A 22,659-nucleotide genomic window follows, 5' to 3' on the forward strand; every position below is an offset into this window, starting at 1 on the left:
TGGTCTCTCTTTCTCTCTCAAGTCAGCAGGGACTCATCTGAGCCTCCTTTCTGGGAAGAAAAGGAAGGGGGGGGGGTAGAGGGAGAGAAAAGGGTATTGATATAATCAAAACCAGATCTACCCAACATCAAAGCAAGAAAGTAAACAGGCTTTTCAACTCCTCAAATTCAAATCAAGCAACCCAGCTATCTGCGAGGTGCTCATCTAAAGTATCAGACGCTGCTTTTTCAAAGGCGAAATCTGAGCTCCCTGCACGCTTGGGGGGGAGGGGGGAGGGGGAAGGGGGCGGGGAAGGGGCGCGGGGAGGAGGGGAGGGGGGGCGGAGGGCTCGGGAGGTGGAAGACACCAGCTTCCAAAAACCCACCGGCCCGGGCGCACGCAGGGCGGCCCTCCCCTCCCCTGCCCTCCCCTCGCCCCGACCCTCCCCTCGCCCCGACAGCATCCACTCCAAAGACGCGCACCCCGCGCCGCTGGGCTGTGTGCAGGTGAAACCAATTTCGGTAAATTTCCCAACTCGGCTCTCGGCACAGATAACTCGAGCTCCAAACGCGCCCGTCCCCGGCATCTGGTTCCCATTCCCCCCCACACCCCTTCCCCCTGCGCCCCCCCCCTTCCCACTCCTTAAAAATTCAGAAGAGCCTCGACGAAGGAGGAAAGCCCGCCCAGCACAGGGCGGAACGGGCGCCCGGACTCCCGGCTGCAGCCCCCGCCCCGCAACCCAGATGGAAGCGTTCGCTGCGCCCCCGCCTCCCGCCAAGAATCCGGCTCAGTCTACACCTCGGTCTTCCGGGCTCCCCCAAACCAGAAATCCACTCACTCAGACAAGGCTTTGATCTTCCAACTTTGCCAGGGAGCAGAGAAGCCTCACGACCCGTCGCCCCCGCGCCCCCCGCCTCCTGGAGCCGCAAACCCTACAAAACCGGATCAGAAACCGTCTCACGCTACCACTGCCTGTGCCAGGAATCCCAGACTCGGCTGACCTCAAGCCTCTTTTTCCCAAAAGCAAAAAGTCTTATCTAACCAGTAAACCAGCCGCTTTCCCCAGCAAGGGGAGGATCAAACTCGGGAGAGGGCAGGGGCGGGGCGGGGGGCGCGACCCCGAACCTGGGGCGGGAACCCTGGGCTCCGGGTGGGCGCGCGTGGCCCCCGTGCGGGGCCTCAGGCCGCCGGTAGCGCCGCGTTCCCCGGGCGGAGGGGAGGTGGGGTGGCCCCGTTACCTGGAAGACCAAGGCGGCCCGAGGCCCGGCTCTCATCTCCGCCGAGCCCCCCCGTCCCGCCCCCCGGCCCCAATCCACCCCGACGCGTCCAGGCGGTCGCAGCCCCCGAGCCCGGGTCGGAGGCGCCCGCAGGAGAAGCGCGGAAAGCGGCAGCCGGTCCAGCAATGGCGACGCGCAGAGGCTCGGCCTCTCCGCACGAGGGGCCGGGGCGGCCGGGGGCGCGGGGCCGGGCGGCAGGAGAGACGCGGGGGACGCGGGCGCCCCGGGCTCGGGCCGCTCGGGCGCGCAGACTGAGCCTCGGCCGGCGCTCGGGGCCCCTCTGCGCGGACCGGGGCTGGGAGGGGAGGACGCGAGGGGAGGAGAGAGAGGCGGGAGGGGGCGGGGGGAGGGGAGGGGAGGGGAGGGGGCGGGGGGCGCCGCCACCCTTTCATCCCACCTCCCAAAGGCACTCCGGCGCACACTCGCACCCAGACTCCCATCCAGCACCGCCCCGGCGCGGCGCCCCCGGGGGAGGGGGATCTGCCCCCGCTCCGCCCCCGCCGCGGCCGCCACTCGCACAAGTCTCTCCGCCGTGCCCCCGCCACCCCGGCCGAGCCCCCCGGAGCGCCGGGCGCCGCGCCCGCCGCCCCTCTCAGCGCCCGCCCGGAGCGCGCCCCGAAATAGCCGGCCTGCCCACTTCAAAGGGCCGCCCGGCACATCAAAGCGCGCGGGCCGCCCGCCGCCTCGGCCTCGCACTCACCAGGGGTCCGCGCGCGCGCTCCGCGCCCAGACCTCGCGGGCGCCCCGGGCAGGGCCTCGGCCCCGGCCCCCGGATCGGCTTGCCGCCGCGGCCCCGGGCCCCCCCGGGCCGGTCCCGGCGTCGGGGAACATGGGGGAGTCGCGCAGCCGGGGAGGGAGTGCGGGGAACCCGGCGGCGAGGGAGGGGGCAGAGGCGCGCCCCGCCGCCCCTCTTTCTGCGGAAGATCCGAATGGGCCTCGCCCCCGCCGCGGCCGCCCTCGGCCCCTCCGGCCCCCGCCCGGCCCGGCTTTCGACACGGGCCCCGTTTCCAGCAGCCACTCCGGGCACCCAACGTCCTCCGGGCGCTTCCAACAAAAACTGCGCCGTGGATTTCACTGTGCACTTCAAAGGCGCGAGCCGGCGCACGGTCCTGAAAGGGAGGTACGCGCCCGCCGCGCTCCGGGCCGCCGCTGGTGCCCCCGCCGCCCCTCTCCGGGGCCGTCCGTCTCGCGGCCGCCCTCCCGGCCGCCTCTCGGCCGGGCCGGACCCTCTCCCGCGCCCTGCGCCCGCGACGCGGCTGGGCGCGACCTAGCCCCCGGCCCGGGGGGGTCCCGGCTCGGAAGCTGCTCGGCCGGGGCCGCGCCTCCGCCCCCACCTTTTACAGCACAGCTTTCGCCGGGGGAGACGGGCGCCTCGGACGCCCGGCGGCCCGGCGATCCATGACTGCGAGGGGTTATTTTTATTTCCCGGCGCTCGGGTGGTTACCGAGTTGCCAGGACCTTATCAAAGCGCAGCCGGCTCCAGCCGACTCCCCCGGGCCGGGCCCGGGCCGCCAGTGATCCCGCCGCGCCAATCACTGCCGCGCTCGGCCGGCCCGCGCCTCCCGCCTTAAAGGGACAGCGCCCCGCGCCCGCCCCGGCCCGGCCCAGCCCGCCCCCGCCCCCCGCCAGGCCCCCGAGGCCACCGGGGGCTCCCGGCCCGAGTTCTGATTCCGCCTTTCAAGTGCTCTGGCCTTTTTGCTCTGGCTTCCTCCCCCGGCCTGCTCCGTCCTCCCCAGCTCGGGAAAGCAACAGTTTATTGTGGCATCCCGGCCATCGCAAGAACTGCAAGCAGACAGTATTTTTTGTTTGTTTTTTTGTTTTGTTTTTTTTCTATCATCGAACACTTTTCTACCTCTGTTCAAGTTTCCCTGGGAATTTGGGCTTGGAGGAGCTTGTCAAAGGAGTGGCTAGTACCGGGATGGGATGGCGAAGTGTCACAGGAGGGACTCGACCTGGACGCAGAAGGCATGGGCGTGCTTGTGCGCTCCTGCCTCCGAGTGTGAGTTAGTGTGAGTTACGGTCAAGGTGCGTAGTTTGTGGATGTGTGAAGATGGGGGTGTGACTCTGCCAGCAGAGGCCTGAGTGCTGGAGAGGGGCCCTGACACCTCGCTGGGAAGCAAGCCTCAATATCCTGAAGATTTAACCCCAAATTCCCAACCTGGCCATCAGGACTCTCCCAGTATGTACATCGACCATCTTTCTGTAGCAGCTGCATAGGCAACACTCTCTTGGAAGCATCCCCCCATCATCCCATACGTTACATATTAAACAGACATGGGATGTCTTTTTTCCCCATCAACTCTCAGTTTTAATGTATTGAAAACTCCTCACCCCACTGTCACCTTTGAATCCTTTGCAACATCCATCCAATAACATTTAGGAGGTACAACCTTCTCACTTAAAGTAATAAGAAAACATACCACAAACCCAGAACATTATTTACTCGTCTGTTGCTATAGAGCTAATAATTGATTTTTCCTCCTCTTAAAAAACATAAAGGTGAAGCCCAAATTTGTCCCAGAGGTGAGATGAAGAGCTTGGCATCCTCAGAGCTGTGGCTTTCAACTCTACTCACTTTTTCTTTATTTACTTCCTTAGTGCACTGAATGGACGGCAAACCCTTTTCAATGCAGAGGTGCCTCGAACCTTCATTAGGCCTTTAGGACTTTAAAACATGCAAGAAGTGTGTTTCTCTGTCTGTTTAGGTTTCCATAGGAAAAGCAGAAGAGGATGCACCACCCCATGACCTGCTGGAACATGACAGGCAGCAGGGAAGATGCTCTCCCGGCTGTGACACGGGACCAGAGCTCTGGAAAGCCACGGTGCCAGACTTGTCAGCTCTTGGGCACCGTGGTGGTGGGGGGGGGCATCTCCCTCCCTAAGACCTGCCTCTCTGTGTCCGTGCTCTGCTCCTTGGGCTCACCTTCCCAGGAGGCCAGGCTGGCATAAAGCCAGCGGTCCAGGCTATGAAACACATGGCCACCTTGGGACAAACCAGGAAGGCCAGTGAGTGGGTGTGGCCAGATGACTCCGCCCTGCCTTGGGACAGCTGCTGGGTGCAAGGAAACTGGAAGCCAGTCCACTTGAGGTCAGCTCCCTCCAGCAGCCCGGCCTTCCAGAGTGCTGCACACCCACCCCCTTGGGTGACCCGGGAGAGCCAGGAGCAAAGCTGTCCCTGTGGTTCTCAGGAGTCTTTCGGCCACAGAGGGTGTGATCCTAGGGCCAAAAGTGTATACAGAGGGGATGAATTGCCATAAAAGCGTCTGCAATATAAACAACAACAGCATGTGAGTGTGTGCGCACCCGCGCATGCGCGCGCGCACGCACACACACACACACACACACACGCGCGCGTGTGCGCACACGCAATGTGAGGGAGGGAAGGTTGCAAACTCCAAACATCCAAAATCAAAGTAAACAATGATCAGAAAGAGGAGGCTTTCAAAGAGGAAGTGGAAAGCTGGTCTTCACGGGTGGTTTTCCTCCCCTCCACTGCCACCCCCACCAGCCCTAACCGTCACAGGCTCGGCTTTAACCCAAGGGCTCCGTTCCTGCTCCCTCGTTAGCCCAGGGCTGTAGCGACAAGAAGGGTGGATGGAGATAGCGCCCCAGGAGCAAGGCTGAGCTCAGTTTGGTCCTCTCAGTAATAACCCTTCGGAGTGCTTGGTTTCCAGAACAGGTGCTCGGTCACCTTGGGCCAGTGACTCCCCTCCCCCCAGTTTACCCCTCGCCTGTGTCCCCTGGTGGTACATTTCCCACCCATCAGTGGGGCTGGGCTGGGGACCCAGAAGCCGGGAGCCCTCTCAAGCCTCCAGGTCTCCGACTACTTGTTGATAACAGTTCTGGAGGAGAATCCAGAGTCCTTTGCTGATACCCGGCCCCTTTCTCAAGATAGCACAGTTTTCCATTTTCCCCTTCTTCCTGGCAGCCGCCAGGTCACGTGACTTGTTGTAATCCTGCGCGGTTGCCTGGAAACTGGAAAGCAAGGTGATGGATTTCTGCACATGCTTGCTCCCCCCTCCTTTAAAGACAAACCCTACCGAGGATCAACAGCCCACTTGGCCTAAGTGCAGACAAGTTTAATAAAGCAGAGAGTAATTCTTTTCTGCAATTATGTACTGGGCTGAAATCCTAGAATCCCAGAAAACTCAGGGCTCCCTGAGAGGCATCTGGCCAGATCTCCAATCTTTAGTCAGCCTGACAAAAACCCCTCTGGAGGGGAAGTCACACCAGCTGCGACTTCAGAGGAGCTCGGACCCAGGACATGACTCTTTAAGACTCCATGGCTTTGTCTTTAATTTCTTTGGAAAAGTGGCACCTTAGACAATGTAGCTTTGTTTGGGGAGGGGGGGTGGGGTGGAGAGACACTCGGGTAACCTTTCTAGAGACTGCAAGTCACCTAACCGCTCTGAGGCCCTGCCCCGCGTGTTTAACTGTGAAGTGCAGGGAACACCCCTCAAAAGGCTGCCGTGAGGTGAACATCCAGCACCATGCTTAACACATCGCAGGTGCTCAGAACATGGCAGTGATTTCTGTGCAGTCACCCATTTCCTCAATAGCCTGTCAGCTGTGCTGGGAAGAAACTCCCATCTCCGCAGCCAAGATGCCCTCCAGTTAGGAGCCACACTCTGGGCTGGAGACCCGCAAGCTGAGCAGGGAGGTCCTGGAGAGGTGACACCCCCTACCCCACCCCACCCCACCCCACCCCCCCGCTGACTTCCCAGCGGAGAGGAGCAGGGCTGGGTGACACAGGGGGCTGTGCTGTCTGCCGGCTCTCGAAGGCATCCTATCCAGTACTCCCCCCAAATATCAGCATCTTCTAGCCAGGGGAGCCCTTAAAATGTCATCTAACCCAACCCATCATTTAAGAGATGAGGAAAATTAAGCAAAGAGGAGGTGAGGAGATTTTCCCAGCATTTCTTGGCCCATTTGAGCTAGAACCTCCGAGGGTTCTGACTCCTACTCCATCCTCTTCCCCCCCATACTATGGTGAGGAGACCCAAGGCAGGGCTGTCTAAGAGGGGGTCCTGAGCATCTTGAGTCTTTGGCTTCCATGGTAGCGCTGATCAATAGAATTTAGCTAATACAACATGGTAAATCAACTATACTCCAATAAAATTTTAAAAAATAAATCACCAAGTTAAATGATAACAAAAAAAGGCGAAACAAGTCATCAGCCATCTTAATTATTACAATTATGAAGGTAGTCAAATAGTCTCAAGTGAGTTAAATAAAGGAAGGTTGCTACTTTAAAGAATAATAATAATAATTTGGGATGCTTTCCTTTCATCACAGGGCTTGAGCTGGAAATTCCGCAGAAGCCTATGTCATTCAGCTCCTACCAATGAACAGCCTCAACCCCCAGAAGTGGACTCCCTTCAGCCCCCGCTCCTGGGGCGTTCCACCAAGTCTTTAATGGTGACAGATGCTTCCACGTGCATCTCAGTGGGGCTGGTGCACCTAAGGGAGAATGGGCTTTTACAGAGTCTGGGAGGAGGAAAAGAACAGGAAAAGATGGGTTCAGCTTCCTGCCACCCTCTCCCTACTTCCTCCCATTTGGAGAGGGGTGGGGGAGGAGTGGGGATGTCAAGGTGGAGATTTTGAAGCCACAATCGAAAAAGTGAGGTTTCCTTAGGAAATCCCATCCCTAGCAGCATTGGTGGGGGAAGCATATTTTTAATAAAAATGATCGCCTTCGGTCTGTTCCGTTTAAAACACAGTTAAGCAAAACGATAACTTAAAACTTCCTAATCTGTTGTACCTTCAAGTGCTTTTAATATTTATTATAAATGGAGCTACAAACTGCTGTCATCGTTGTGGTCCCACCAGGAATCACTGTGGAGTTCGACTTCCAGGAGGTGGTCTGCACACGGAACAAGAAGAGACCACCAATACCCAAACAAATCCAGAAAGAGGCTCTGATTTTTGAACTTATCTTCTCCAAAGTGTCAAGCAGATGCACACACACACAAAGGTTATTTTCAGAAAAGGAAGTAAAAGACAGATAGGAAAAAAGGAAAAGAAATCCCTGAAGTCACACTCCAACCGGCAACGTGTGAAACTTTGCAGATAAACAGGTCTGTGTTCCTGAGCTCTCTCCATAGACGTTGCTGTTTTCTGCTCCTGAGGTTTCGCCCTGCCCCTTTTAAACAACTTCTGGAAAGTGAAGCTGCGCCAGGCTTGAAATCGGTTCCTTTATTCTCTCACGTCAGTGCTTCTTGACTTGCTCTCAGCGTCTCTGCCAGCTACGGAGTGCCTCCCCGGCTCAAAGGATGGGCCACGGCGGCCCAGGACGCCTGGCGAGGGTCTGGACTTCGCTGCCTGTGGAATCCTCCCTCCGTCCCGTCTGCACCGATGCTCTAGCGAGGTCCGCACCCGCTGCCCCCCTGGCATTAAAGCACTGGTAGTAGGAGGTGGGCTGACAGACATCTTTCAGGAGGCGTCTACACTCGCGTCTACACCTCCTCCACCCGCGAAAGCCCCTGGCAGCCGGGGAAAAGGCGTCCCGCGTGAAGTCACAGGGGCCCATCCGGACCCGTGTGTATGGCTTGGCTTACCTGCAGCTCCCCTACTTCTCAAGGCCCTCTCGCTTCTCGGGCAGGACTTTCCATCAAGGACCGACTCCCTCTCCTGCCTCTCTGGGTCCCGCCACCTAAGGCGTTTTCGGGGCCAGTCTGCTGTCCCCATCCGCGGCTCCAAGCCCCGCTCTCCCGAGACGCGCACCTCCCAGCCCTCCGGCCCCACCTCTTTCATGAGCCTCCTTTGTCCTGCCCACCGTGGACTGCCCGCCACAGGCTCTCGAACCCAAGGCTCTGGAAACCAACGGAACTTCCTCTGCGCCTCGTGGAAGCCAGGCGACCTCCGTCCGGCAGGGCCCCAGCATCCGGGCCGCCCCAGCGAGCAGCCCGGGCTGCGTCCGGACGCCTTCCCCCTCATGCACCCCCACTCAGCGCCCAGCCCCGATCATTCTGCCTCCTGACAACCGCCCGAAAGCGCCACCCTCTCCCCATACCTGCAACCAGCACTTGGCTCCGACCCTTCTCATCTCTCGTCGGGAAGAGCGCAACGTTCTCAGCGTCCTCCCGGCCTGCGGTTTACAGCCCCCGGCCCCGGCACCGCCTCGCGGCGTGATGCTATATCACAGAGAGCGCCCTGTACTCCCAAGTCGACCGCGGCCTTCCTGCCTTCAGATCCGCTCCTGGCTGCACGTGACCTTCAGGATGAGGCCCAGAGCTCTGAGCACGGCGCTCGGGGGGCCGGCCGGGCCGGCCTCCCGCTCGGTCTCCTGCGGCCCCCACGTCCACCAAGAGCACCCCACACGGAGCATCCGTCTTCCTTCCTCTGCGCCTCTACGCTCAGGAGTCCCCTGGCCACCCGGCCACCCTCTTTGACCTCTTCACTCCTCGCCCGACTCCTCCTGCCCAGACCTGGAGCGTCTACGCCTGCGCAGACCGGGAGCGTCTACGCCTGCCCAGACCGGGAGCGTCTACGCCTGCGCAGACCGGGAGCGTCTACGCCTGCGCAGACCGGGAGCACCTACGCCTGCTCCCACGGTACTCGGGCTGCACCTCTCAGCAGGACACTCAGGGTGTGTCCTGCTCTGGGCCCGCCACTCAACCGTGAGCTCCGGGATGAAGGCGCCGTGTCGTATGATACTTGCACCCCAGCCCCTGGCACAAGGTCGGGGCTTAATAAACGCTTGAACTGCACTGTGGACAGAGGTGACCTGTGAAATAGTGAACAACGGGTGAAACACGTGCGCAGGCCGAGCGGCGCGGACGCCAGCCTGGGCGCTGGAGCCGGGTCTCGGAAGCGCCCCCGTCAGAGTCAAGCCTTTAGTCGCTGCGTCAAGAACAGCCGTGGTCGGCGGCCTGTAAGGTGGCCCCCGATGACCCTTGCGTCTTGGCCTTCATGCCCCGTGTAATTCCTTCCCTCCGAGTCCTTCAAGGGGACTTACTGACTCACGTCCAACAACTAGAATATGGCAGACGTGACAGGATGTCCCTACTGAGATGAGGTTACGAAAAGACTAGGACTTCTGTCTCGGGTACTGTTTTAGGATTATCAGGCAGCCCTGTGGAGTGGAGAGGCCCACGTGGAGAGAGACGAGGCCTGCTACCTACCAACCTAGTGATCTTGGAAGAGGATTCCTATCCAGCCAAGCCTGGAGATGCCTGGAGGCCCAACTGGTAGCTGGCCCGTGACTCCGTGGGACACCTTGAGCCAGAGGCAGCCAGACGAGCCATGCCCGGATTCTGGACCCACAGACTGAGAGATGCGTCCTTTGCGAAGGGGCATGGCAAAAACAGACCCGCTGATAAGACTTTTGCCCTGTCAGTCAACATTGCTGACGCTAAGGACCAAGTTGCAATACACACAGGTGACAGGAATCTTTTTTGCACCTCATTACATGACAGCACATGGATGGGGGCCGTGACCAGCATGAACTGGCCACAATTAAAACTTGTTTGAAGTTCTTCAAAGGTCCCTGGAAGTTTCTATAAGAAATATATCAAATTTCTCCAAGCAGTTTATGAAATGAACACCAAAATCGTTTTGAGATTTTAGTGGGTTATGGGATAGTGACATTTGATCACACTCAGAAACATTTACTTTGCTGTCACATTTTCCCAAGAATGTTCTCCCCTAAATGGAGACACAGAACTTATTGGTCTAGAAGGTAAATATGAGCGTTACTGGTTAGTTATCACATTTGAATTTAGAAGAGGGAAACGAATGTTCCCTCTGGATGGGAGCCTCGAAGAGACATGCTAATGAGACTGTCTTTGGGATTAGAAACGGTGCCACAAGGAGCAGGGACTTGGGGCTAATTCTCTGAATGATGACGACATTCCTGTCGATGAACTTAGATGGGGGTGAGGGGCAATTCCTGAATGGCCTGGCCCAGAGCTGCTCTGGAGAAGTCTTGTTTTTTGTTCTTTGATGACCATCTTAATGAAGGGGTACCGTGAAGAGTAGGTCCCCTGAACGGACAAGGAGGAATCATCGGCGTGTTAGATACGGCTTCTTAGCAGAAACACTAGTATCCCAAACATAAATCAAAAAGTGGGAATTGAGCTTCACTCCTGTTACTGATGTTCTCTTGATATAACCACTTTCCCCAATAACTTGAGCACAGAGCAAGACACAGTAACGACTGAGACTGGGCAATCCTCTTGACAATCTCGAGGAGTCACCCCAACACTTAGGAAATGTTAGGGAAAAATTAAGTGGAATATTTGATCCTCTTGAAAAAAAAAATTCAGTTCTGCAAAAAAGAAATACTCAGTCCAGGGGGAGGGAAATAGATATAAAATCAGCTACAAGATTGGCCTCCGGTCTCCAGTCTTCTGTTGAAGTTGGTGGAATCTTGCTCCCAATCTTCCTTGTCTGAAGAGTTGGGCCAGAACTGAATTTGTTTTTTCAAGAAGATCAAAACTTTTCACGGGAATCCATTAATTCACAAATCAGAGAATGATCAAGACCTCTTACAGAAGAGTCAATTTTAAAATGATCATTTGTAAGACCAAAATGTAAATTAAAAGTTTCGAAAATCTAAAACAACAAGAAAGAAAACGATCAAGACCTGGTGGCTTGATTTGGGGGCCAGAAAACATGGTCCCCAATAGGGAGTGAGTGAGGGGCTCCGTCCCCTCCCCCCATCTCCAGACCAAGCTCAGAGAAGACCTGAGGACCGAGGGCCAGGTGTTGGGGCAGGTGTGAGACGGCTGCCTGCTGAGTGGAGATGGCGGGGACGGGAGGGGGGTGTCAGGGTCTTCCTGGTGGATGCTCGGCCCCGGGGGAGCCCCCAGCTTCAGGAAGGCTTCCAGAGGCCAAGACCCTGAAACTGGCGAGGGCGAGCTCTGCCACCAGGGCGGGCAGGGCGAGGGGTGGCCGCGAGGACTCTGTCCACTTGGGCTTTTCCTAGGCAGCCAGCGGCTTCACCCAAACTTGGCTTTTCTGCGACCGACCCGGCCCTCCCCAGCCCCCCACCCTGAGCTCTGACCTTTGCGGGGGCCCGACCTGGGCCATGCCCCTCCCCCCTCCCCCCACTCCAGCCCCAGGGCGTCCGGACTCTGGATTTCCCTGTGAAAAGGTGTCAACCTTAAACTCTACAAGACAATGGAGGTCCTGCGTGCCCTTGGGCTGCCCCAGAAGCCGGGCCTGCTCTCAGGATCCAGGACGGGAAGAGAGAGGAAGGCGGGCGTCCACCCCTGGGCACCGAGGCCCCAGAGTGGAAGGGAGGCCGTGGTGCCCGCCCTGCCCTGGGCGGCCTGTCTGGGGACGTTAGTGAGCAGGAGGGAGACTTCGTAACTCAACAGCTGTGTCGGTATTTTTTGTGCAGGTGCCAGGCAGGAGAAGCCGGGGGCACAAGATGGGGCTCTGATTGCCTTGGGATGCAAAGCCGGGAGGGGGGGGAGAGCCTGGACCCCAGACTCTTCCCCGGAGTCGGTGAACTGCAGCCCAGGGGTGGCTGGAACTGGGGCAGCTGGAGCGGGACCCGCACAGGCCCCAGGCAGGAGGATGCGGCCCTTTTCCGGAAACCAGTAGAAAAAGCAAGAGCAGGGTGGGCAGGCTGGCCTCGTGGGCTCGGGGGGCTGGGGGGGGGAGTTTCTCTAATCCTGAAGTGTCACTGTGAGCCAGGAGAGTGTGGCGCGGAGGTCAACACGGAGGCTCTGAAGTCCTCAGCTCCCCGCCACTGGAGAGCCGTCGCTTGCCCGTGCCTCGGTTTCCCCAAGCATGGAAAGAGAGGAACAGACGTCCCCGTCAGGAGGATTGGTGAGGTGACACAGTGAAGTGGTGAGAACCGCGGTCGGGGACACTGAGCCCTGGCTGAGAATTTGTGCCGTGGGGGGGGGGGGGGGGGGGCGCGGCTGGGCCGGGCCCGGCTCCCCGTCGAGGACAGCCTACGGGTCTTTGGGGCTGTTGGAGACTCTCTTCCCTTAACTCTAAGATGGGAGTAAAATCCTGGCACAGTTACGGCGGCGTTGGCGCGGACACACTCTAGCTGGTACGCGGAGCTTCTGAAAGGTGTACGCGCTCTGCTTCCTGGCGCGACGGTTTCCCAAGGCGGACACATCTCACCTTCCCGAGGACGCGGCTCGGGGCTGCAGCCGGCCGACTTCTTACCGTGTGACTTGCGGGCGCCTGAAAACGCTCCGTCGTTCTTTGTGCAGCCTTGCTGGGCATCAGTGCCCTCCGCTCTGCTGTGTGTCCACGTGTTACATGATTCTTCCTGCTCCTCCCACCGGCAGGAAGATGGGCCCCACGGGGGGAGGTCAGGGAGCCCGGGGGCCATCTTCAGACGGCGCCTTCCACGGAGCTTCGCATAATCGGCAGCAGAGACCCACCTCAGCCTGCTGGTTCCCTTCGCTTTCACAATTTTTTAACGATCGAGGTTAAACTCCTGCGGGACGCGGGATGCTGTGTGTCACGGAACCTTTTCGGTGGAGACTCCAGCCTCCTTCATTTTCTGCGCTGGAGAAAAGGCCTGTCTCACGAGAATCCTCGGGTGAGCGTCTCGGTGGCCACCGACGTGTCACGTCTTCCTGCCGGGGTGCACGTCCTGCCTGCCGCTGGTGCAGCCGGTGGGATGCGGGCGGGTCTCACCCACAGAAGGCCTCGAGTGCCTCTGGGGCTCCTCTCCGGCCCTCTGTGCTCTCCTCCTGCTACAGGAGCCTGGTCTACCGGTCCTGGCCCTTGGCTTCCCAGAGGCCTCTGGGCAGAGCCTTGTCCACAGACACCAAAGGGGGTACGCAAGCCCACCTGCATCTCCCGCCGTCTTTGAAGCCAGCCCAGTGCCCTGCATGGCGGGCGTTTACTGCTGCCCCCTGAGGGAAGGGAGGTTGGAGGGAGGCCCTGAAGGGATGTCTGGCTGCCCTGCGGTGACCGCCGGCCAGCCGTTGTCAGATTTCAGTTCCCGCTCTAGGGAGAGGGGCTGGGCGACCTCACCGGGTGCAGTGGGCCCAGCGCGGGGATTCCCTGTTTTCCTGACTCTGGAGGGACGTGCAGGGGTGGGGGAGGGCAAGGGGGACAGTTTTGGGTTTTCCATGCGTGGCCTCGCCCACTTCTGTGAACAGAGCTCAAAGGCTTCGGGGCGGAGGCGCTGGGGGGTCTCCTCGCTGACCACGTCTTCCAGCCGCCCTTGTGGACACAGGCGAGGGTTCTGTCCTCTGCTGGTCAGTGGGGGGCTGCGTCCTGGCCGCACGCCCTGCGGGGGCGCGTGTTTGCCTTGCTTATTCCTCTAGTTTCCACGTGGGGGGCCCTGGTCCCAGAGGACGATGGGGCTCTCCAGCTCTGCCCCTCCCTCTTCGGGGTTGACCCGCAGAGTCACCCCGTTCTCCCTTGCACAGGCCCGACGGGAAGGTTCGAGGTTGTCTCTGCAGCCCAGTGTCAAGCGGCGAGCGTGCCTGATGGGGACCCCTGTCGCTGGTCCCCGCCGGGCACTCGCTGACGCTTCACCTCCATCCGCCCGGCCCTTGCGTCTGCTTTCCCTCCGCTGTGCCCTGGGGCCGGGGAAAGGGGTGCTATTTCTTAGCCCCCCCTAACATTCCAACACCCAGGTTAGAAGGTGTTTCCCCTATAAACATACTCTTTGAGGTGGGCCTCACCCAGGGGCCCCCAAGGCCGGGAAGAGACGGGGACAAAGGGGGCCACACGGAGGCAAGAAGCCACGGTCGCCCCGTCACAGAAGCATTTTTTCCCGCACTTCACCACACGGCCTGTGCTGGGCTGTTGTCTCACGTATACCAAGTGCTAGATCTGTGCAGGGGCACTTGTCAGGACAGCCTGACCGACCCAGAGCTCCCAAAGCAGCCAGGACCCAGCGTTCCGTTTCTCCCGAGCCCAGCGCGGTGGCGTGAAGGCAGGGCCAGGGGAATTAGCGAACAGCACATTTTGGACTCAGGAGTCAGGAAGATAAATCAAGTTTCAAATCCTGACCCCACCACCATTGAGGTGTGACCTTGAATAAGCCCCATCTACCTGTCATCTAACATCTATCTATCTATCATCTATGTATCTATCATCTCTATCTATCTATCTATCTATCTATCATCTATCATCTAACATCTGTCTGTCTATCATCTATGTATCTATCATCTATATCTATCTATCTATCTATCTATCATCTATCTACCATCTATCTATCTATCTGTTATCTATCTATCTATCTGTTATCTATCTATCTATCTATCTATCTACCTACCTACCTATTTATATATCTTTTTGAGGCCTTCATTTTCCCATCCATAAAATGGAGCTAAGGACAAATAACTACTTGGTAAGGGTCGTGCATGACCTAATTTCCAAGCTGTCCTTTTTGGTTCCTTTGCCACTTTTCAGTGCTGGCACCTGATAGACCCAGGATCTTATGAGGACCAAGAGAATATGCCACAGTCGCGGGCGCGGAGACAGCAGAGTGACGCTATAGCGCTGGGATGTTACTTTCCTGCTCGGGGGGCACGTGAGGCCCAGGAAGCCGGCCCTGGAGACGTGGGCAGGGTGGCCGCCCTCAGTCCAGCAAGTGCTGCCTCGACAGGCGTCGCCACAGCCAGAGCCTGCCCGGCCCCAGGGAATCCAGGGCCGCCCCTGTCCCTGTCCCCTGAGGGAAGGAGGGGAGGCTCCCTCCTTGGCGCCATCTTCCCCCACAAGGAGCGGCGCCGTCTGAACCCTTGGGGCTGGGGCAGTAAAAGGGCCATAACGTAACGAGAGCCAGCGGCCATAAACCCGAGACTGAGTCGCCAGTAGTTTCCTTTCTGATAAGCCTTCAAGGGCTCCGGAGACGCTGCGAGTGCCACGTCTGGGTTCCTGCGCCCTAGATATTTGAACCCTTGGTTCGGAGTCCAGGAGATAGAGGAGATCAAGGAGGGACACCCTCCGAGGGCACTGGAAAGGTCGGGAGGGAGCCTCCTGCCCAGGGCACGCGGCAGGCGACACCAGCAAAAGGTGGCAGAGGTGAAGCGGCACCCCTGGCGGCCAGGCCCCCCGCGAGCGAGCGGCTCGCCTCCCTCAGCCCTCACCCGACCCCACTTATCAGCCTATTTCACAGACGAGTATATGCGGCGGAACCTGCCGCAGTGAAAAACACAACTTCAGTCCCCGCGCAGCCCTTACGAGGAAGGTCGAGCTGTGGCCACAGCAGACGGCAACCCCAGCGGGGCCCTCCCATCACGGGGCCGCGTGGCTGCCCGGGTCAGACCGAGAAGCCGTCCCGTCCGGGGGGTTCCAGAGCCCTCGTGAAGGTCCCCCGTTCCGTGGTGAGCAGCCAGGGCTGGGCGGGAAAGAGCAGCCTCCGCGCCAGGCTCTCCACGCCCCCCAGCCGTTCCTCAAGGGGCACAGGCCGCCAGCCCGGCAAGGCTGCAAGCTCAGAGGGGCTGAGTCGACAGTTCAAGGTCGCCCAGCCCCCTGCTGATGAGGCAGGGACTTTGGCGGAGGCGGGGGTGGGGGGGCGCGGCCTGGGAAGATGCAGCCCCACGTGTCTAGGTGCCCTCCTGGGGCAGCTGCTGCGAGAGCCGCCCTCCAGGCCGGTGCGTGGGCCTGCAGGCCGTGGCCGGCTCCCTTTAGCAGAGGGGCATTTTTGTAAAAGCCCTGGTCCAGCGTCAGCTTCCCGTCCCCTGAGTGGAAGGAGCCAGGCCTCACGGGCCTAAATATCCGAAGGCATCTACCCTGCGCTGCCGTTTTAAGGATGGGATCCAGCAAACTGAGAGGACTTTTATTCCTTGTCCAGTTGGCTACGCGTTCTCACCCACTGAACGTATGATGGGGGGGTGAGGGAATTCCCTGGCGCCCACCACTAACCCGCCTTAACTCTCTTTCTTTCATCTTTTTGGCCGTGCCGCGTGGCTTGCGGGATCTTAGTTCCCCGACCGGGGATCGAACCCACGCGCCCTGCAGTGGAAGCGCGGAGCCCTAACCGCTGGACCGCCAGGGAAGTCCCGACCCTGCCATTTTGAAATGCCTTTTTCTAACCCGGACAATATTTTAAATAAGCTTGGTCTTGGCCCGTTTTTCCAGGGTTGCAGAAGAGCTGCAGTTCAAGGCCATCTGGAGGCCCGAGCACCCCAGGATGTGCATCTGTTGGGGACAACCTGACAGGCCAACAGGCCGTCTCAGGAACGCCAGCTTTGAAGGACGGCTCAGCGTCCTCTGCCGCATGCTGCTCGCGCCCTCCGACCGCACGCGGGTCTCTGTACCGCCCGATGCAGACGCCCACGCCCACACACACACGCAGACCAGAAAACGAACGGCTTGGAAATACCAGATGAGAAAACGGAGGAAAGAAAGTACGTCATTAGTTTTATAGAATTCGCAGCCCATTTCCTCGGCGAGGGGACTTGCGTTGGTGAATCTGAACAGGTAAGAGTGCTGTGTTTCCCGGCCCCTCAGCACCTCTATTCGCCACACAGCCTTCTGCCGTGAAAGTTTTGTGCTCCGCACTTCCTGCCATCTCAGACTCGTGGCCAGGCCTGCAGACTTGAAGGGGCCCCAGGGTGGCCGCAAACGTCCTCTCCCCCGGATAGGATGCCTCCAACCGCACTCGCCTACCTGTTAGCTTCGGTGAACTGGCTTCCTGCCCGGTTGAAACGCAGATCGGCCGGGCAGAAAGGGCCCAGGGTGGGCGAAGTGGGGGAAGAGGAGGAGGGAGGGGGCCACGGGCCCTTCCAGGGCGACCAGGCGGGCTGAATGGTATCGCACCCACACCTGCACCGAAGGCTGCTGGGAAGAGGACGGGGGTGACGCAGCCAGAGGGAGGCTGCAGCCTGGGCTCAGGCCCCAAATGCACCGCCGAAAAGCTGTGTGAGCTTTGGGCACAGACTGTGCCCTTTCTGGTCCTCCATTTTCTCAACTGTGAAGTGGGACTAAACCACCCCAGTACAGAGAGGGTGAAACAGGAGGGTGGACGTGGAAGTCCGTGCATACAGTAGGGGCCCTGTAGATGTTCACCTCCGTCTTAGAGAACCCGGCTGTGCCGCGGCCCCCCGCCCCGGCCTCCCCGCGAGAAAATGTCTAAGACGCTCTGGTGAGCCTGGTGCAGCTGGGCCTGCCGAGCTCGGGGCAGCCTCCCGGGCCAGGTGGGCGGCCCCCTTCCAGGCTCTTCCACGAGCTGACTCGCTCCCTTTGCAGACTGCGTGTCAACAGGCGATGCCGCCCCAGCCCGGGGAAGGTTGAGTGGCTGCAACGAGGTTTGGAAACATGTGTCAAACCCAATTCCAACCAGATGAGGCTGGCCTGCTTCCAACGGCGCCTGCCATCCGAGGCCACGCCAGGGGGAGGCCCGTCCAGCTGCCATGCCCAGGCAGCCAGGCCTGTTTGTTCCCCGGAGTCCTTGGGTCCAGACGGACACGCTCACCTCTCTGTTCCGGCGGCTCTGTTCGGGGGGGTCTAAGCCATGAGTCAAGGAGCTCAAGGACGCAGGCACCTCGGGGAGAACCCACCTGCCCATGCCCTAGCTGCATAGGCAGGGGAGGGAGCTGGGCCGAAGAAGAGGCCGGGAGATGCCGGGCAACCACCACGACGAGGGGGTGGATGCACCCTGGCCTCCCCACACCCGCCCAAGTGAAGCATCCCCTAAGTAACAGATGGTCCCGAGGCAACGGGCCAGGCAGCCACTCTTTGCTGGTTTAAAAATGGTGGCCGAAAAAAGCCCAGGCCACCACCACCCAAAAAACCAACCCGGCAGAGAATGCGGCATTCCAGCAAGAGTCAAGAAGGAAAGGAAATCCAAATGTTTCGAGTTTAGCTATTAAGCATAGTTTCCAGCGAGTGTACTCATGTCTTGAAACGAAACAGATGAAAGCAACATGTGTCAATGGTTGTAGGAAGACAATAATGTCATCAACAGGAAATAAAGAAATTGAACACTGAAGCCTCAGCCCAGAACTTAACTCTTCCCCTGCCCTCCTCCCCAAAGCTTTCTGCGGGGAAGGCTGAAGATGTTTCCACACGGCTGGGGCTGGGTTTCTGCCCCTGTGGGCCCTGGCGGAGCGCCCTGCAAGGATCTTGAGCACCGGAGAAGGACTTGCTTTGTTTCTTAAAGGCTGATGGCCTTGGGTTGGGGGGAGGCCCACGGGCCCTGGATCAGCTGAAGGGGAAGCTACACGGCCTCGCTCTCCATGAGGGGCTACAAAGCCTTGGCTGTGGGATCACCCTTACGAGTTCCTGGCAAGGGCAGTGACCGCCGCTGGCAGCAAAGCCCCGGCCAACGTGCTGGCGCTGCAGGAGGGGGGCGCCCCCCTGGAGTCCCGTAGGCCAGGAGGCAAGGGCTGCCCGGTGGCCAGGGGTGCAGATGGAGCAGGCGGGGTCTGGGAGACCCCTTCTCACCCAATTCCCCCACTCAAGACAGTAAGAAAGTGCACACCACCCGTCTGGCTGGCCCGCAGAGAACTGTTTAAAAAAGGTGACTTTGAGCCTAGGGAGGTGAAGCTCATGTCCACGCACCCCGAGAGTGGTCAGAGTGCATCCTCCTCCAGGCTGGCCTCCCTGCCTTCATCTCTGATGGATCCACACCGTTTGGCTTTGGGGATACCTGCCTTCCTGCTGACCTCGTATCTCACATGCAAATAATACAAAAAATTTAAAAGTAGAACAGGAAAGGGGGGTAAAATAGATAAGGTGGGATCATGGAGTGAGAGCATTTGGAGAGTCCGGCCTTAGACCTGCCTTAGTTCCCTGACCCGGTGGTGCCAGACAGAGCTGCCGGCTGCACCTGTCACCATGTCAGAATTCTGCACGGGGGCCCAGAGCTCTGCTCTGGAGACTCAGGAGGCCAGGTTTTGGGCTTGGTGAGCTAGTCCACTGATTTTCAGACAAGCCTGGACCAAGATACCCCAAAACGAATGGGCGGTAGCATTGTCATCATATGCAGATAAAATGAACGGACGGAGATGCCTTTATTTTTTCTATCGTTTTTTAAAAAAAAAATTCTAGCAGGTCTTAATGCTGGATTCCAGTGCAGGTGCTTTCCTACTCACTCAGAAATGTCTATATTTGGGTTGACTCTGCCGGGGGCGTTAGTCCGCTCTGGTTGTCGTAACAAAATTCCATAGACTGAGTGGCTTAAACAACAGGTATTTATTTTCTCACAGGTCTGGAGCCTAGAAGTCCAAGATCAAGGTGCCAGCCAGCTTGGTTCTTGGTGAGAGCTTTCTTACTTGGCTTACGGATGACCAACTTCTCACTGTATCCTCACATGGCAGAAGGAGAGGGAGTTCTGTCCTCTTCCTCTTCTTATAGGGGCGCTAATCCCATTATGGGGTCCCACCCTCACACCCTCATTTAACCCTCATCGCCTCCCAAAGGCCCCGCCTCCAAACTCCACCACGTTGGGGGTTAGGGGTTGAACGTATGAACTTCAGAGGAGACACGATTCAGTTCAGAGCACCGAGTTTCAAAAGGCGTCGCCAGGTCAGCCCGACCCACATCTGCAGGTGACCGCCACGGGCCACGCACGTCCGAGGCTCAGGGACGGTGTCGGCGACGGTCAGACACAGGCTCTGTCCTCCTGGAGCCCTCGGTGTGTGAGAGACGAACCCAGAAGCGGACGGCGTGACAACAGCAGGGTAAGGGCCACAGTGGAGATGCCCGTGGGATGGGGGGTGGGGGTGAGAGAGGGCGCTGAGCCCACCCAGGATGAGATGACATGGGGGCAGCCCTGGAAGGCGGGCCAGCGGCATCAAAGGCTTGGAAGCGAGACACAGCCTCTGGGGAGGGGCTGGCTCCCCGAGGGATCTTACCGTAGGAGCTCAGAGCGCGAGAGGGATGCGGGTATCCAGAGGGGAGCTGGCGTGGCTGGATTGCGCGGAAACCTGACCCTCTGGCCTTGACTTCACAGAGAAGCGCATCATCAGCCGGTGGGGAAGCTGTGTAATTGAGCCGCGTTTTAGGAAGTGCCTTCTGTGGACCGTCAGGGGCCGGATTCCATGAGGAGTGAGACCCCGACGGGAGAGCGTTACAGTGTAAGAGGTTGTCCTCGGTTAGATACCCACATTGGGCTTCAGCAACCGTCTTAGGTCGGGCTGACCCAGAAGCAGACCCTGAGATGGGAGTTCATGTGAATTATCAGGAAACAGTCTCAGGGAAAACCCGTAGGGGAGCCGGGAGGCGGCCCGTGATGTCCAGCGGTGTCTCATGGAGGGGAACTTGGGTTCGGCCCACAGGCCGGTCTGGAGGCCGGCCCTCGCCGTCATCCTGGCTTGGGGAGGAGGGAGCTGGGCTATTTACGCCCCAGCATGTGCTGGTCACTGGTTAAGGGCTGGGGTCGGGGGTAGGACAGGGGACACAGACATGCTCTCCACGCTTGTGGGCAAAGTGGCTTCAAGCAGCTTCCACCAGAGATGCAGGCCGGAAAGCTGAGGGTGAAAGCGGGAAGAAGCCAGTGCCCGAGGGAGGGGAGGCCTCAGAGAGCGGACACTGGGTGACAGTCACCTGCTCCAGTTAGGACACTGCCCAAGGACTCCCCGTGCAAACCATGGGCACCAGGCTCAGTCAGGCCCAGCCGGGAACTCGCGCTTGGGAGGAACTTATGGGGTTCAAATCAAGGAGGTCAAGGATAGTGCAAAATCCATCTCCAGGATTACGGGGAACTGTGCCTGTAAAAGAGTCCTGCCAGCTGCGAAAGGGCAGAGGCCGTGGTGGAGAAAAGAACGCTGGACCCACGCCGAGCTCAGAGCTAACAGTGAACCACATCGGTGGCTACCACGGGCTTCACAGCGAGAATCGGAGCTGAGCTTCCGCAGCCAGGAGCCCGTCCACGGGCTGCGCTGACTGCTTGTCTGAATGTGGGGCAAAGGTGGGTCCCCCTCCATCGGTGACTCAGTGCCATTTAGCCCCATAACCAGGGTGGCCCTACCTGCCCTGCCTATCTGTAAGACTGTTATAGAGATAAAAACGGGAATCCAGTCTGGGAAAGTTCTCCAGGAATGTTCAAGCATATTCCACTTCCGAAATGGTGAGTAATGTCAGACTCAGGCTGGCAGGGAGGAAAGTGACATTTACTGAGCAGCCCCTCCAGGCCCCCAGCGGCCTCTGCAGCCTTCATACAAATGATGAGAAGGTGAGCGGGGTAGAACTTTGACCCTCAGGCGGGATACTGACAGAGACCTTGGTCTGTCCCTACAAGCCGCTGATATCGAGAATGCACGTGATCTCCACCCAGATGCAATTAATCAGTGAGCATATGAGTTACCTCTTCTGGCTGGAAGATAAGAGATCAAAGTCGGCCAGTCAATAAGACTTTGATAAGCCTTTAACCAGGCCCCAAGCCAGCTCCTCACCCTTCCTCCCAGCCAGCCAGACACACGCTGCCCCGGACCCCGCCCCAGGGCCGGGCCAGCCTTCCACAGGGCTCTAGAGCCGTTCGGCCCGGGGAAGCCACTGCCCCTCTCTTGGAAACACAGCACTGGGGCCATGCGCTTAGGGGGGCCCTTTCTCCCCCTGCCCCTTAGCAGACCATCTGCGCTCTCTCCCTGGCAGACTCACAGGCAGAAAGACTCCCTCTAAAGCATCAAAATCCGCGCTCCAGGCCCATTTACTACTTGTCTTGGACTCTTACGGTTGCAAGAAAAAAAGTCAAAACAGATTGTAACATCTGAACCGCCAGGCGCACCCGTGGAGCCTCGGAGAACCTCTCCCTCCGGCAGAGTTCGTGCCCCATCTCGCTGTGGGTTCTTCAGCGGGGCCGGGCCCCCCTGGGACCCCTGTGTCTACCTACATCCAAGGCCCGTCCCACTGGGCGGTAAGGGGGCCTCTCCCCGGACATCTGGGCCCTAAGCTCTTTAAGGGCAAGGACAAGCTTCAGTCACTTTTATCTGCCCAGAGCTGCACACAGGGCCGGTGCCTGCCTCACAGGGGATTGGAGGAGGGATGGAGGACCCAAGGGCTACAGGACCTGCCACGCCGGGCAGTAAATGGCCGAGTCTGGGCCTGGACAACACGTCTGTCTGCCTAACAAGTCTGGGTTCATAAAACACACGTGTGTCTAAACGGAGACGTGTGGGCACGTGTGTCCAAACGGAGACATGTGGGCACGTGTGTCCAAACGGAGACGTGTGGGTTCCAACGTCACAAAAATCACGCGTTGGCGTTACATTCCCAGCATCCCGTTCCACGCGTGGACTCGTTCCGTCTCAGGGCCAAGGCCTGTGACCGTGACCCCCACGCACATCTCTGCTGACCAGGGGTTCTGGGTGAGAGAATGCGGAGCTGTGCACGCAGCTCCTGGGGCGGGAAGGTGGGGCTCCACGGAGGATGCTCCTCTTTTCCACGGGGGCACGTAGGCTGTAGTGTATCATATCTAAATGAGCAGACGATTTTTTAAAAGAAATGTTGGATTGGATTCTGGAAGAAATAATATATATGATTTTGCACTAGCAGGCCACACTGAGAGTTCATCACAATTTCCCAA

The 22,659-nt window shown here is 58.9% G+C and overlaps 1 protein-coding gene across 1 annotated transcript in view; it reads right to left on the bottom strand.

Annotated features, from left to right (window-relative positions):
* Positions 1-11: 11 nt before the first annotated feature.
* CEP112 (centrosomal protein 112) overlaps positions 12-22,659 on the bottom strand; it is a 448,869-nt gene continuing 426,221 nt past the window's right edge. The window contains exon 28 of the transcript XR_010838020.1: positions 12-46. The gene's annotated coding sequence lies outside the window, so the exon portion shown is untranslated. The remainder of the gene's footprint in view (positions 47-22,659) is intronic.

This window comes from Kogia breviceps, chromosome 19 (assembly GCF_026419965.1).
Source record: "Kogia breviceps isolate mKogBre1 chromosome 19, mKogBre1 haplotype 1, whole genome shotgun sequence".
NCBI lineage: Eukaryota > Metazoa > Chordata > Mammalia > Artiodactyla > Physeteridae > Kogia > Kogia breviceps.